The 15,149-nt window shown below is 48.5% G+C and overlaps 1 protein-coding gene across 1 annotated transcript in view; it reads right to left on the bottom strand.

Moving 5' to 3' along the window:
• LOC131909817 (DNA (cytosine-5)-methyltransferase 3B) overlaps window positions 1-3,271 on the bottom strand; it is a 40,570-nt gene extending 37,299 nt beyond the window's left edge. Inside the window, exon 1 of the mRNA XM_059261672.1 lies at window positions 3,182-3,271. The gene's annotated coding sequence lies outside the window, so the exon portion shown is untranslated. The remainder of the gene's footprint in view (window positions 1-3,181) is intronic.
• Between the last annotated feature and the right edge of the window lie 11,878 nt (window positions 3,272-15,149).

The raw sequence follows: 15,149 nt of genomic DNA, 5'->3' as shown, positions 1-15,149 counted from the left end.
CTTATAAGTAGCATGTCAACCCTGGGCCCTGCTGCTGTTGCCTCAGCCTATCACCCTACAGACAATGGATTTTAATTAAACTTGGGCTTTCCTCAACTAATTGAGAATGAGCGATTAGTTCACTAATCTAAAAATCTAAACATATCGTGGCTCCCACTGACGGGTAAAGGTGCACCCATATCCACTCCTTGGCTGGGAGGGAACCTCAGAAAACTAACTCAACACAGCAACCGATATGCATGTCTCCAGCCAGAGACAGTCCCATCTGAATGTCTGCACTGGGCTCCTATCCTTCTGCAGAGCAATGTGTCCTGAGATGGTGACAAGTGTTAGAGTGTAAATGTCCCCCATTAAAGGCTAGTCACAATAAGGGAAGCAACGAGAACTGAGCCTCAGCCCCACCATCTATAAAGGGGCTCCATGAAATACAAAGTCACACTTTGCAAAAGACACGAGGAACACTCAGACATGACCGACTCTGAATCAAAAAGTATTGAGGGAGGCAAGGGATGGAAGTCAGGGAGAGAGGGAAGGAGGTCAGGCCAGGTCAGGCCCGACCATCCAACAGAATACACCTGAGGCCAGGCCTGGAGACACATGCCAGCACATGGGGGCAGAGGAAGAAAGGCTTATGCAACATAGAAGGCCCTATTTCTCAAGGAAAAAGAAAAAAGAAAAAAACCCACCAGGTCTGAGAGTGCCCTGTACCACCGTACAGGACCCAGGAAACTTCAGATTTAGCTATCTCAGAAATGGTATCCGGAACTAGAGGTGGAGCTAACATGGAGGTTGGTCTGGGACAAAGGAATGCCAAGGGCCAGTTCCCCCGGGATGGAGTGCTTGTCCAAATGTCCACTGAACTCGGGTGCCTGGGCTTCAATAATGAGGGGTGACAGGCGTCTCCAGGTCACAGGCACCACATGGCTGGAGGAAGGGCAGGCTGGGAAGCAGCCTCCTCAACTCCACCTTCCTTCCTCCTCCCTCAGCCCCCTGCAGCTCCCAGATCCTCTTCTCCCCTCCCCCAACCTCTGTAGGGGTAAGGGTTTTTGCCTATGGCTTTAAAGAGGATGTGGCTGGCCCCAGCAACCTCACCAGCCCCTTTGTCTGGCTCTCTCCACCCCAACAGGAAAGGTAAAGGATTTTGCTGAGCTCCACAATTACACCTTCAGCTAGCCTCAAGCTTGGTGGGGGAAGGAGCAAAAAGTGGCCCAAACCATAAAAACACAGCCCTTTTCCAAAGAGAACAAAGGGGCTGGTGATGGAGTCGGCTCTGCAGGTAAAGGCGCTTGCAGCCAAGGCTGACGACCCAAGTTCGCTCTCCAGATCCACATGGTAGAGTGTCCTACCACAAGTTTTCCTCTGACCTTCCCAATGGTCCCACGTTTGTGTACACACATACAAAGTGAAGTGTAATAATTTTTTTTTTTAAGGAAACAAAGACAGCCCTTCCTGCCAACTCCCCAGTCACAGACAATGATGGTTTAGAAATGCTTCCATATCTGAGAATGAAACAGAGTACCTCAGGAAGGCAGGAAAAGGAGGGGCTGGCCAAGGTGACTCTCCATTCCGCTCTCTGCACGGGCTACCTCAACATCCGTGTGTTGGGGCCTACCCTAGGTGCTGTGCCCACCACCTTAAAGATGGAGGGCTCGAGAGCTCAACCCGGCTTCACCCCTAAGTCCTTTGTGAGCATTGTTCCTATTGCACAGATGTAACATTTAAGATAACAATTCAGACACAAAGGATATGTGCTTTGCAATAATACGACGTAAGCACAAATCCAAAACTATGCTTGTCTGAGAAGGACAGCCTGCGCTGGGAAGGTAATGAGGCCAACTGTAGTGAACACGAGTGCTTGCTGTATTACCAACCCCACCAAAGTTTACCTTGAAGCTGGGAGATGTAACCCAGTGGTAGATGGCTTGCCTGAAATAAGGTCCTGGATTTGGTCCCAAAAGCACTAGGGGTGGGGGAGGGCATACTCCCAAATCTGGAAAAGCTAAGTATATACCTGAGGTTTCCAAGGGCCAGCACACAAGCCTCAGCAGGCCTGGTGGACACAGGAAGGTCAGTGTAAGTGCCACTAGTCCACCAAAACCCACAGCATCCACAAGGCAGGAAGCACTCTACTGGGCCCTTCATTCCTTTTCATTCATCCGCCTCAAGACTGCAGAGCGGGAATCACAGGGCCTCCATGCTGCAAGCCTCAGGGATGCAGGGGTTTGCAGGCTGGAGCCAGAGGCATGCAGGAGAGTACAGGACTGCAGCCACAGGTGGACTCGAGCAAGCGGACTCGAGCAAGAAACGCTGCAACCTCTGGGCAGTCCATCCTTGTGACCGCAGTGATCTCGGTTTTCTGATTGCACCTTCTACCCTGGAAAGACTCCACAGGCGTCCTTAAGCAGTCCCTGAAGTACAGACACTTGTAGGCTAGAAAGCGAAGGCAAGTTTTTTGTTTTTTGTTTTTTAATTAAGGCTTCAGTGTATAGATTGGAAAGTGGGGCCACCTCACCCCGGAAGAAAGTTAAGAATGGAAAGTGAGCCCCAAGGGCAGCCGGCAGGGTGAGGCACCGCCCCCAGCCAGCTCCACCCTGGCCAGGTGTGCTCAGCCAGCCCCTCCCCGCAGCGGCTGCGCCTCAACTCAGGTGGCTCTGCTCCGGAGGACCCCGAGGACTACGCCCATCGGGCATCCCCACTTTTTGGTACCGAGAGCACCATCCCAACCTGGAGGTGTCCGTCATTCGAAGTTCCAAGCCAGAAGGGATCCACCTCCACCGCCACCTGGACGAGACAGCTTCTTCCTCTACATCCGGACCATCCCTCCCTGAGGAGGCTCCGGCTGAGACCCGGGCCAGGTAAGGACACAGGTCCCGGGGACAGCCACCCCTGGAGCCCCTTTCCGCTCCCAAGTGCCCTCAACTCCAGATTCCAGAGAAGCTGCATGTAACGCGTCTCCTCCCCTCAACTCTTCAGAGTGGTGGGGTGCAGCGGAGGCGTCGCTTCCTCGGTCCCCATGCCCGGTCCCGTGTCCCCGTCCCGCTAAGCACCATGCGCCCCGTTCCCCTCCGGTTCCTCGCAAACCTCCAGGAGCCTCTAGGGGACCTGTCGCCCCGGCACCCACCCCACCCTAGCCTCCAGGTTCCGGTCCCCTGGGACCACCCTCGGGGCGCGGGGCGCTCACCTGCCGCGAGGTCTGCTGTGGCGCGGCGCGGCGGTCGCGCCGCGGGTCGTGGCCAGCGGACGGCGGCGCGGGGTGCCGGGCTCGCGAATCTCCGGCGCCGATCGCCGCGCTACGTTTACTTGGGCCGCTTAACCCCCGCGCTGCCGGCCGGGAGCGGCCGTGCGCTCGCCCGCGCGCCAGTGGGGCCACCCGGGGTTTGGTCCGGGGCGCTCGGGCGGGAGCGTCCACGCGGGCTGCAGCTGCGAGGCGAGGGGCGGCAGCGAGGACGCTGCGGGGCCAGGCGCGCACGGGAGTGGGTGGGGAGGGGGCGGCGCCGCTGCCCTTGTAGCCCCGGCCCGGCCCTCGCCCCGCCCCCGCCCGGGGGCGCCCCCGCCGCAGCCACTCACCGACCGGCCGGGCCAAAGGGACGGGCGAGGGAGATTTGAAATCCCTCCCGAGCCTCCTCGCCCCGCCTCCTCGGGCGCCGCCCCTGGGCCCCCTATGTCTGGAGGGTCACCCTCCGGAATGATCCCAGCCCACGGGGACTCCACCTGAGACGCCCCCCCATCCTGTCCCCCCAACCCCGAGCGGATGCACACACTCACATGCAAGCGCACACAGATCTGGATGCACGGTCCAGAGAGGGAAAAGCCCCAGCTGGAGTCACACAGCAACCCTGCATCCGCTTTTCCACCACCCCTCGGCTGCAAAGGCTGGCCAGGGCGCTGTGGTGGCCTTGCAGGTCACCCGCTGGGGACCCCGCTACTGCTTCCTGCCGTCACCTAGCTTGGCCTTTGTCAGCCATTTTGAAGGGAAAGGAGGCCCTTGGAGGAAGAAGCAGCATTCTGTGTTCCCCCGACTACCTGGGTTCCCGTGCCGGCTGGGGAGAAGTCCTGCTCCGCAGCTTAGGGCTGCCTCGGCCGTAAATCCCACTCTGAGACCATTGGAAAAACACTAATATTTATGATAGGCACCTGGCGTTTATATTTATTTCTTTATTCGCTCGTTTGCCTGCTTCTTGTCTGTCTCCATACATTAGATGGTGAACATCAAAGTAGATACTAAATGAATACAAGTTAAATGAACGGACAGAACGACTGATCGCAGTGACTAACTCCAAGGCCAAGCATGCGCAGGCTCCACGAATCTCCTACTCTGTTGGCTTCCTGACTTCACTCAACCTCTTCTCTGCTTTGCTGTTCTCCCTCCGATGCACGAAGCGTTTTCCTTACGATGGATGCTTTGGCTTCTTTCCACCTCTTCGTTTCCTTAGATCTGACACAGGAAGAAGCTTTCTCATTACTATACGGAACAGTCTTTGCATCCTTCTATCCTTGTGTTCCCATAACTAACAACTTAAACCTCTCTGAGATTGTTTTGTATATTCTTGTCTGTATTTCCCTTGGGGTGGGGGCAGGGGGCCTCACTCTAGGAAGATGGAAGCCACATCTCTCTGTCTCTATAGCCCACGGGGTGGGGGTGGGGGGCCTGGTATCAAAAGGAACTAACTCAACACAAGTTTGCTGAATGAATGAATCTCCACAGGTTTCCTGCCTCTGGGGCTCCAGCTTGAGTTAAACACAGCTTTCCTCCTGCACCATTCCTGGGAGTAAATCAGCAAATGGGGGCTACTTTGGGAGACATCAAGTTTCAACACTTTCTGGACCTTGTTCCATTTAAAAAAGAATAGAAAGGCCAAGAGACAGAAGGAGGAAAAGCCCTTAAAACAGAGCTCAGCCTGGGCCTGGCTTCACGGGGAGGACCAGTGGGAACTTCTTGGCAAACGGGTAAACAGCTCTGAAGTGTGACCGGAAGGTTGGTGCAGAAAGAGGCAGATGTCTTAAGCATCCAGATTAGCAGGCGGTCTTGGTCTTGTCATTTGGAAAGGACCATAACTATCAGGAGACTAGCAGGGCGTAGTGGATCCTGAAGGTAATACCACCACTTGGGAGTTAGACCATTCCAGGCCATTCTCAACTACATAGCAAGTTCCAGGCCATACTAGGCTGTGTGAGACCCTGTCTAAACCCCCCTCTTCCCTACCCAGAAAAAAAAGATCAGGAAAATGGGAGTAAGAAAACTACCTACAGGGCTGGACAGATGGCTCAGTGGTTAAGAGCACTTGCTAATCTTCCAGAGGATGAGGGTTCAATTCCCAGCACCCACATGGCAGCTAACAACACATCTGTAACTCCAGTTCCAGAGGATCCAAGACCCTCTTCAGCCTTCCACAAACATTCATGAAAGCAAACGCTGTACACACAAAATAGTAAACTTATTTTAAAAGGAAGAACACTACCTCTAGGGAAGTGTGGCCCATACCTTTAATCTCAGCGCTTCAGAGGTAGAGACAAGAGGATCTCTGTGGGTTGGAAACTGACCAGCAAGTCTCCATTGCAAGTTCCAGGTCAGCCAGGGTTATGCAGGGAGACCTTGTTGGAAGAAAGGAAATAATCTCAAGAGAGCACAAAGCTTTCCAGTTTGAAAACTCATTGGTCAACTCACTTGAGCCACCAGACTCCCCAGCGAGGAGCATCAACCTGTGTTTGGAGGAGTGAAGAGAAGGCCGGAAGAGGGAGGCATTTATATAATGCTACCTTGATGGAACACCTGTATGTGGAGGTTTGCCAGCAGAGTTTATTGTAAGGTATAACTGGTCATAATCATTACAACCGAGATGATAATCACTGTGCCTGAGTGAGATTAGGGTTGGGTGTGTAGCTCGGTGGTGGAGGGTTTGCCTACCAAGTGCAAGCCCCGAGAGTTCCATCCCTAACGCCATACGCGCATGCACGCGCACGCACACAGAGATCTGTGATTAAAGCCCATTTGTTTTCCATTCAAGAAACAAAAAGCTGAGGTTGGTGGCACGCACCTTCAGCTCTAGCTCTTGGGAAGTGAAGGTGGCAGGATTGCTAGGAATCTGAGACAGGCTGGGCTACATGGAGAGTTCAGGATAAGCCTGGACTGTACAGTGAGATGCCTCCCCCATCCTTCAACAAAGAAGGAAGAAAGAAAACACATATGCAAAAGGATGTCCTTGCTCTTAACATACAGGAAATATCTAGGAAAAGAGTATAATGTCACCTGTTTACACTCTCATACAGGAAATCAAATGCATATATATGCAGGAGGCAGATTTGAAAGCAAATGAGACAAAATATAAACAAATGGGTTATCTGCTTTTAAAACTTTGTATATTCCTAGTCTTATAATGTTAAATAAAATGTGTTTCATTTATTTATCTGGGGTGGCAGCCGGAGGTCAGAGGACAGTTTTTCAGGGCTCTGCTTTCCACTGGGTGGGTTCTGGGGCTTGAACTCAGCTCTTCAGTCTTGACAACAAGCACCTTTACCCACTGAGGCATCTCACCAGTCCTCTTAAGTTAAACACTGGCATTGGAGAGCCAGGTGTGGTACACCTCTTTAATCCCGGCACTTGGGAGGCAGAGACAAGTAAATCTTTATGAGTTCAAGGCCCAGCCTGGTCTTCATATATATTCATATATATTCATATATGAAGAGCCCTGTTTTACAGTTGAGGCCACTAAGGCTCCACGAGGAGAGGTTTGACCCTAGAGCCACAGCTGGGTTGGTGGCAGAGCTGGGACAATACAGCCAGCTTATCATCTGCCTCCCTGTGATTCCCCCCTCCCTCCTGTGTACCAAGCTGAGGAGTTAGAGCCCCGTCCCAACCCTAATTGGAATAATAATGAGAGTGGGGCCCATTTCCCAGAGGGACAGCGGGGGTTCTCCCAGCCCGTGTAAGTAAAAGGACCCAATTGTAAAGTACTCAGGCCTGATGGCTGTGTCATTAGAGGCCACCTTCACTAGTGAAGCTTGCTCCTCACTTTTCCTTTTCAACAGGAACACACATGCCTGTTGCCCTGGTCCGATCATTTAAACCCCCTGCGATCCCCCGTGGACCACTGACGATTTTCTTAACGGGCACGCACTAGACTAGTGTTCACCAGTATGTTGGTGGTGGTTGTGGTGCCTGGGGCTGGAACCCAGGGCCTCACACTTACTAAGCCAACATTCTGGCCCCCTGATGGGACTTTAAGTCATCCACCATTTTTACTGACCAAGAGCAGGCAACACCTCTACCCTAAATTATGCACTCAGTAAATACCTGTTCCCTAAATCTCTCCGTTATCATCTCCCCACATACCCTGATCCACTGCCTTCAGACAAACCAGCGAGTATCCCTGAAACTTCTTGGAAGCTCAGGCTTAACCCCCAAGGGGGAAGACGGGTCAGGGCAAACATAATCGGCCAAGTTTATGCTCTGGGAGCCAATGAGGGAGCTAGGGGGTCCTGTGGCTTCCCGTCTCTGGGTGCAGACGTCACGCCAGGGACTGAGGCCCTGGACCTCAGTGTTGCCCTTGGCTGCCTGCCTGTTTTCAGATCCAGTGTCTACTTCCTAGTCTGTTCTGGCTTCGGACTCGGCCTGCTCTGGACTATTCTTGTTTTATTTTATTTTATCTCATTTATATAGTGTCAGGGAGAGATCCCAAGGCTGTACACATGCTCGGCAGGCACTCTACCATTGAGTCCAGCCCTGGACTGCTAAGAATCCCCCTGGTCAGCTGGGCGAGGTGGCGCACGCCTTTAATCCCAGCAATCCTGAGGCAAAAGCAGGCGGGTCTCTGTGAGTTTGAGGCCAGCCTGGGCTACACAGAGAAACCCTGTCTCGAAAAACAAAAAGTCAAACAAAACAAAACAAAAAAAGAATCCCTCAGTTCTAACCAGTCCCTATCTCTTCATTGTAGTAGCTTTCCTCCTCCAAGCTCCCTAAAGTCCAGATTCACAGCCTGCAGACAACCCTGCTTAGGCTGGGCTTAGGAAAATGACCTGGCAGATTGGGGGTAAGTAGGAGAACGCAGGAATGGCAGGCCCCGCGGCCACATACACACACACACACACACACACACACACACACACACACACACACACACACACATACACATACACACACCGCCCTTCCCGCCCTCATGCTGTCCGGGACCTGAGGAGGGTTAAGGACTGCTTTATATTTGCTCATATTTCAGGCCTACCCGCAGCTCTCCTTCCCCACCAGCTGTCTCCTTGCCATAAAGTCTGCTAACAGCCTCTCACACCCCTAGATACCTTCTCCTTCAGATGGCTTTTCAAACAGTGTGTGAAACACTTGCCTAGCATGCAAGAGGCCCTGGTTCAAACCCCAGGTTAAAAAAAAAAAAAAAAAAAAAAAAAAGAATCAATCAAACAAACAATGCACATCAGCCTCATTACACACAAAGTCGCAGAAGAGAGGAATGATTCCTCTTGTCCCTAGCACATAGTAGGTGCTTAATAAATAGCTACTGCCTTTCTGACTGAGTGATTGAATGGGCTCTGCCATATCTCAAGAGAGGAAAGTATTTTAGAAGGAAGCATCGCTCAGGTAACACTTCCCAGGTTAAGCCCCCAGCCAGGTTCACAGCATCCAACAGGGACCAGCTTTGCAATTCTCCATGGGGCATGCCAGGCATTCACTTTACAATTGTTCTGAAGAGAAAAACAAAGCACACAATGGCCAAGCTAGGCCTCATTTTCTCAAGCAAAGTAATTCCTCCCATGAATTTGAAATGAGGGGTGAGATTTCCGAAAGGTACAGGCATTATCACCCCTGCGCTCAAACTAGGAGCTGGTAATAGGTCCTTTAAAAGGCAAATTTCCCAGGTGGACAGCTTTAATGCCCCATGGTGATTAGGCAAAAGAATCTTTTATTTATTTATTTTTATATTTTTATTTTTTATTTTGAGACTGGGTTTCTCTACAAAGTTCTGGCTGGCCTGGAACTCACTATGTTGACCATTCTAACCTCCAATTCACAGACATCCTCCTGCCTCTGCCTCCCCAGTGCTGGGATACAAAAGGATCTTTAAAGGAAAACACTGTTAACCTGAGGAATTCGACTTTTAAAATAAATGCCCAGAGAGTCGTTTGAGATTTGGAGGAATTTTTAAACAAACAAGCAAGTTCACGACCAAAACCTACAGAGAAACCAAAGAATTAGAGCTCCCCTTTAGGCATAACAGCCAGGCACAGTGGCACACACCTTTAATCCCAGTACTTGGGAGGAGGCAGAGTCTTTGTGAGTTCAAGGCCAGCCTGGTGCACATAGTGAGTTCTAGTACAGCCAAAGCTACATAACATAGTGAGACCCTGTCTTGAAAGACAATCAAACATAAGGGAATAAGAATAACCACAGAGGGATCTTTCTTTTTTAAAAACAGGGTCTCATGTAACCCAGGCTGACCTCAAACTCACTATACAGCCAAGGATGACTCTGAATTTCTGAGCCTCTTGCCTCTGCCTCCTAAGTACCAGAATCAAGAGGATGGGACCGTCACCTGCTTTTCCAGCCATGCTGGGGATCAGGGCTTCATGCACCCTAGGCAAGCACTCTCCCAGCTGTGCTACATCCCTTGGAGGGCTATCAGAGTTTTCAATGAGGTTTTTTCCCTTTCCTGGCTTCCTCCCTTCTCAGTGCTAACTGCAAATCAACCCCCCAGGACCCTTGAATGGCAGACAGGCCCTCTACCATCTAACCCAAACATATTACATTGTGTGTATGGAATGGGGCGGTTCTGTAGGCTGGCCTGGCCTGGAATTTGCTATGTAACCAGGTCTTTTCTCAAATTTGTAACAAAGCCTCCCAACTGTTATTACAGGCATGAGCTGACTGAGAAACAGATTTCATCATCAACAGGAATGAATCTAGTTTGTCCATACTGTAAGATGACTTTCAAGTGTAAGTGGAGGCAGGCTGGTTTATCACTAACCATGCCTGGCTTTGGCTTCTCTTAACCTATAATAATTCTCTGTCCTTCCTTTGTCCGCTGAGGGCTTGCACATCTTTGACCAAGATGGCAGGATTCCAAGCTAACAGAATTTTTGCATTTCTGAAGCGCTGTTAGGACAAAGATACTAAATTGAAGATTAAGCTGAGGATAACAACAGAGAGGAGAAATTGCCCATTGTGTTTTGTTGTTCAATTTTCTGCTAGAAACAGGACCTGCAGCTAGCTAGACCTTTTGTGAAATGGCCCTTAGGCCCAAAATGAGGCCTGGCTGGGGTGTAATGTTTTGAAATTGGAGGAATCCTGCAGCCAGACAAACTAATAAAGGTGAAGGGGGATATTATTTCTCTCAATCAGACATGGAGTCACAATAATCGCACATTTAAAAGCCTAGTTTAAGAAAATTCCTTTAGACTTGGGTTCGCCTCCCAGCATCCGTATGGCAGCTCACAACTATCTGTAACTCCGAGATCTGACACCCTCACACAGACATATATGGAGGCGAAACACCAATGCACATAAAATAAAAATAAATAAAAAGAAAGGAAGGAAGGAAGGAAGGAAGGAAGAAAGAAAGAAAGAAAGAAAGAAAGAAAGAAAGAAAGAAAGAAAGAAAGAAAGAAAGAAAGTAAGAAAGTCTTTAGGTAGCAAGAAAGAATGTCTTTAGGCAGCATTTCCTAGCTGCAGGCTCAGATCTTTTACCTAGGGGAAGTGTGGTCCCTGGTGAGCCGCACAGTAGGAACTCCACCTGAGCAGTCCTGCTTTACAAGGCTTTTCACTTGAAGGCTGGGGGGCAGGGGGACATTTTAAAGTGAATGAGGGAGCAGGTCCCTCATTAACTCTGAAGTGGGGGGTGGGAGGTCCTCTGGAAGGGAGGCCTCTGGGCCTGCATTTCCTGGCACCTTCTCCCTCCTGAGCGGTCTCCTATGGAGACCGAAAAAACAGTGTGGTCCTAGGCACATCCCGAACAGAAGTCAGTCCTAAGACCTTCTATGAGCACAGGAAACATACTGCCCCTCCCCCATGCCTGGGATATAAATTTGTGAGGGTTTTTTGGTTTGTTTGTTTGATTGATTGATTGGTTTTGCTTTGTATTTACAACAAAGTCTCACTGTGTACCTCTGGCTGGCCTGGAATTTAATACAGAGATCAGGCTGACAGAGAGATCCACTTGCCTCTGCTTTCCAAGAACTGAGATTACATGTGCTTCACATTCTGTATAGTCCTTCTTCATCAGTCCTCTACACTGCCGGTAGCCGGGTGTGTGTGTGCCTCTGTGTGTGTGTGTGTGTGTGTGTGTGTGTGTGTGTGTGTGTGTGTCTGTGTGTGTACACGCTTTTAATCCCAGCACTCTGGAGGTGGAGCCACTCAGGTGGATCTCTGAGTTCAAGGCCAGTCTGGTCTATAGAGTGAGTTCTAGGACAGCCAGGGTAACACAGAAAAACCATGTCTCAAAGATAGATGAATGAATGGATTGATGGATGGATGGATGGATAGATGGATAGATGGATAGATAGGTTCTTCAAAGGTCGAGACAGCCTCTGCTGGGTGTTTATATTTTCCAGTCTAAATGTATTCCTCCTCAGTGTTACCGTCTCTCACTTGTAATAAAAGGCTCGGTGCCACACCTTTCAGGGCACTAATTCCTTGATGAAGTCTTCTATAAGGTTTGTGCTTTATGGTTCAACACATTGCTGTCATACAAGCACATTTTCTAACTACAAGTTTAATGTCACTTTTTTTTAAGGGGGGCGGGGTCTCATGTAGCCCTGGCTAGTCTGGAACTAATTATGTAGCCAGTGTTCATCCTGAACCCCTGATCCTCCAATGTGCCACCATGATTGTCCTCTTTCTCTCTCTCTCTCTCACCCGAGTCTCCCTATATTGCCAAGTCTGGCCTCGAACTCTGAGTTCTGAGTTCTCTGCTCCCATCTCCCTAATACTGGGATTGCAAGAATTTGCCACCACTGCCAGATGCAATTGCACCTAACTGAGCATTGTGCCTTTAACTTTTGTACTATGACATCAGTAGGAATCTCTATCAGTCCATCTTCTCTCTCTGTCTCTCTCTGTATTTTTGGGTTTTGTTTTGAAACAGGGTCTCACTATGTAGTTAGTCCTGGCTGGCCTCAAACTCAGCAGTTGTCATGCCTCTTCCTCCCAAATACTGGGATTAAAGGCATGAACATATGAAGACAGCTTTTAATTTTTTTTTTTTTTTTTAAGTTTTTTGAGACAGGGTGTCTCTATGTAGCCCTAGCCATCCTGGAACTCACTCTGTAGACCAGGCTGGCCTCAAACTCAGAGAGGCTTTTAAATTTTTAAAAATTACGTGTGTGTGTGTGTGTGTGTGTGTGTGTGTGTGTGTGTACGCACACACACACGCCACATTTGCTTGTAGAGTCAGAGGACAACTTTTGGGAGTTGTTTCTTTCTGACACGTGGGTCTCAGGGATCAAACTTGGGTGTTGAGGCTTTCTATGGTAAGTGCCTTAACAAACTTAGTTTGTTTTTGAGACAGGGTCCCACTGTGTAACCCTGGCCGGCCTGGAACTTGCTCTGTCAACCAAGCTTTGTTCTCTGTTCTTTGTTTGTTTTTTCTTTATTGAGACACGGTCACATACAGCTATTCTTGCCATGTACTTGCTGATCTTGAGTTCCTGATCCTTCTGACTCAAGTGCTACACCGGTTGTCCCATTTACCAGCTCAAATACTTTTCCCCTTACAGTTTCACAAAGAAAAAATTTGTTCGCACTGTAGACCTTAATGATAGTACAAGTGTTTTTGTTGTTTGAAACAGGATTTGCTGTATGTCTCTGTACTCTCACTACGTAACCCGGGCTGGCCTTAAAGTCCCATCCATCTTCCACCCTCAACCTGTGCTGGGATTACATCTGGCTAATGTTGTTTCGTTTTCTTTCTTTCTTTCTTTCTTTTTTGTTTGTTTGGTGGTTTTTGTTTTGTTTTGTTTTGTTCAGTGTGGTCTTGTTGTTGTTGTTGTTTTGTTTTGTTGTTTTTTTTCTGAGGCAGGATCTCACTATGTATCTCTGGCTGTCCTGGAACTCACTTTACAGACAAGGTTAGCCTCAAACTCACAGAAATCTGTTTGCCGCTGCCTTGTGAGTGCTGAGATTAAAGGCATGTTTCACTATGCCCAGCTTGTTTTCTTTCTTTATTACATCCAGAACTTTCACCTTTTACTTCAAGGAGGCTCTTTATAACTTTTGTCTGGCATAATCATATTGCCAGCATCACCCTACTGATGTGCCTTGGGGCTATTATAAAACTTGAATGTAGCCACAACAACATAGGATAATCCTTCTATAAATAAGAAGGTTGTGTTCAGGTGTGGTCCAACACTCCTGTAATCCCAGCATTTGGGAGGCAAAGACAAGAGGATTGCTATAAATTCAAAGCTAGCCTGGTCTATGTAATAAGCTCCAAGCCATTCAGGGCCACAAACTGAGACTTAGCTCAAAAAGCAAGGGGGTGGGGAATCTTTGACTGAGAGATGAGATGTCTATACAATGTGGATACACCAAACAAAGGATAAAACAGAGTGGACTAGCCAAAGAAATGGTCACTGCTCAGAATGGTGTGCAATTTAAACCTTTTGAGTTGGTATTTTTCTGAAAATTTCCACTTAATATTTTCAGACCAAAACCAACCACAAAAAGCTTAGAAAGTAAAAAGAAAGCCTACTGTGTTGCCTCTGTGAGTTGTGAAGTTCTTAGTCTTTCTCGTTTTATTTTTAGTTTTAATTTCTCTTTCTTTTTAAAAATTTTTATTTTATGTGCATTGGTGTTTTGCCTGCATGTATGTCTGTGTGAGGGTCTTTGAGTTACAGATAGTTGTGAGCTGCCATGTGGGTGCTGGGAATTGAACCCAGGTCCTTTGGAAGAGCAGCCAATGCTCTCATCCACTGAGCCATCTCTCCAGCCCTCCCTTTTCTGTTTTTAGTTTATCAAGACAGGGTCTCTTTGTATATCCCTGGCTATCCTGGAACTCACACTGTAGACCAGGCAGGCCTCAAACTCAGAGATTTGCCTGCCTTTGCTTTCTGAATGCTAGGATCAAAGGTGTAAGCCACTTCTGCCCAGCAAGTTTGGCTTTATTAATAAAGTTCTTAATACGGAAGGCAAGTTAGGCATGGTAGAGTGAGCTGATACTATCAGCACTCTGGAGGCAGAGGCAGGAGTGGTGCTTCATACCTATAATCTTAGTCAGGAGGCAGCAGGAGGATGGATGTGAATCCTCTGAGGTCAGTCTATTGAATACAAGGCTAGTTAGGGCTATGTTGTGAGACCCTGTCTCAAAAAAATAAAATAAAATAAAATAAGGGCTAGAGAGATGGCTCAGCAGTTAAGAGCACTTGTTCTTGCAAAGGTCCTGAGTTAGGTTCCTAGAAGCTACACGATAGCTCACAACCATCCATATTTCCCATCAATAGTTCTAGTTTCGGGGAATCCAATGCCCTCTTCTGACTTCGTAGGCACCAGATGCACAAGTGGTACATATACATACTCACACATAGAATACTCATACATATAAAATAAGATAAATTAAAAAATAAAATAAAGACAGAATATGGCAGCATTCACCTATAATCAGTGCACTCAGGAGATAAAGACCGGAGACTCAGAAGTTCAAGGCCAGCCTTAACTGCACAGTAAGATCAAGGTCAGCCTGGGTTACATGAGACCCTGTCACTTGCTACATTCATTTATTTTTCATCTCTGTGTGTGAAGGTCAGAGTGTAACTTGTGGAACTGGTTCTCTCCTTCCACTTGTATATCCCAAGAATCAAACTCAGGTCCTCAGGCTTGGCGGAATCTTTACCCACTAGGCCATCTCACCAGACAATAATCTTGTCTCAAAAACAAAATGAAAGGGAAAAAAAAGTGAAAATGACAAGAACGTGATGAACATTAAAATAGAAACAATGCCCTGTTCCTAGGACCACAGAAGATAGAAAAGAAATAGTGGAAGGGGCCGTTAGACAACACTTCGGAGTATATCTTCACACATGTTGTGTATTCGGTTCTTTAAAGTCCTCCAACACATAAAAACTGACTGTTAGGAGCTGGGGTGGAGCGCCATAGGTAGAGTTGCTCACCTAGCATGGATGGGACCTTAAACCCCCACACAGCTCCTCATAACCCT

The sequence above is a fragment of the Peromyscus eremicus genome, chromosome 4 (genome assembly GCF_949786415.1).
Source record: "Peromyscus eremicus chromosome 4, PerEre_H2_v1, whole genome shotgun sequence".
Lineage (NCBI taxonomy): Eukaryota > Metazoa > Chordata > Mammalia > Rodentia > Cricetidae > Peromyscus > Peromyscus eremicus.
This window is presented reverse-complemented; position numbering and strand designations above follow the sequence as displayed.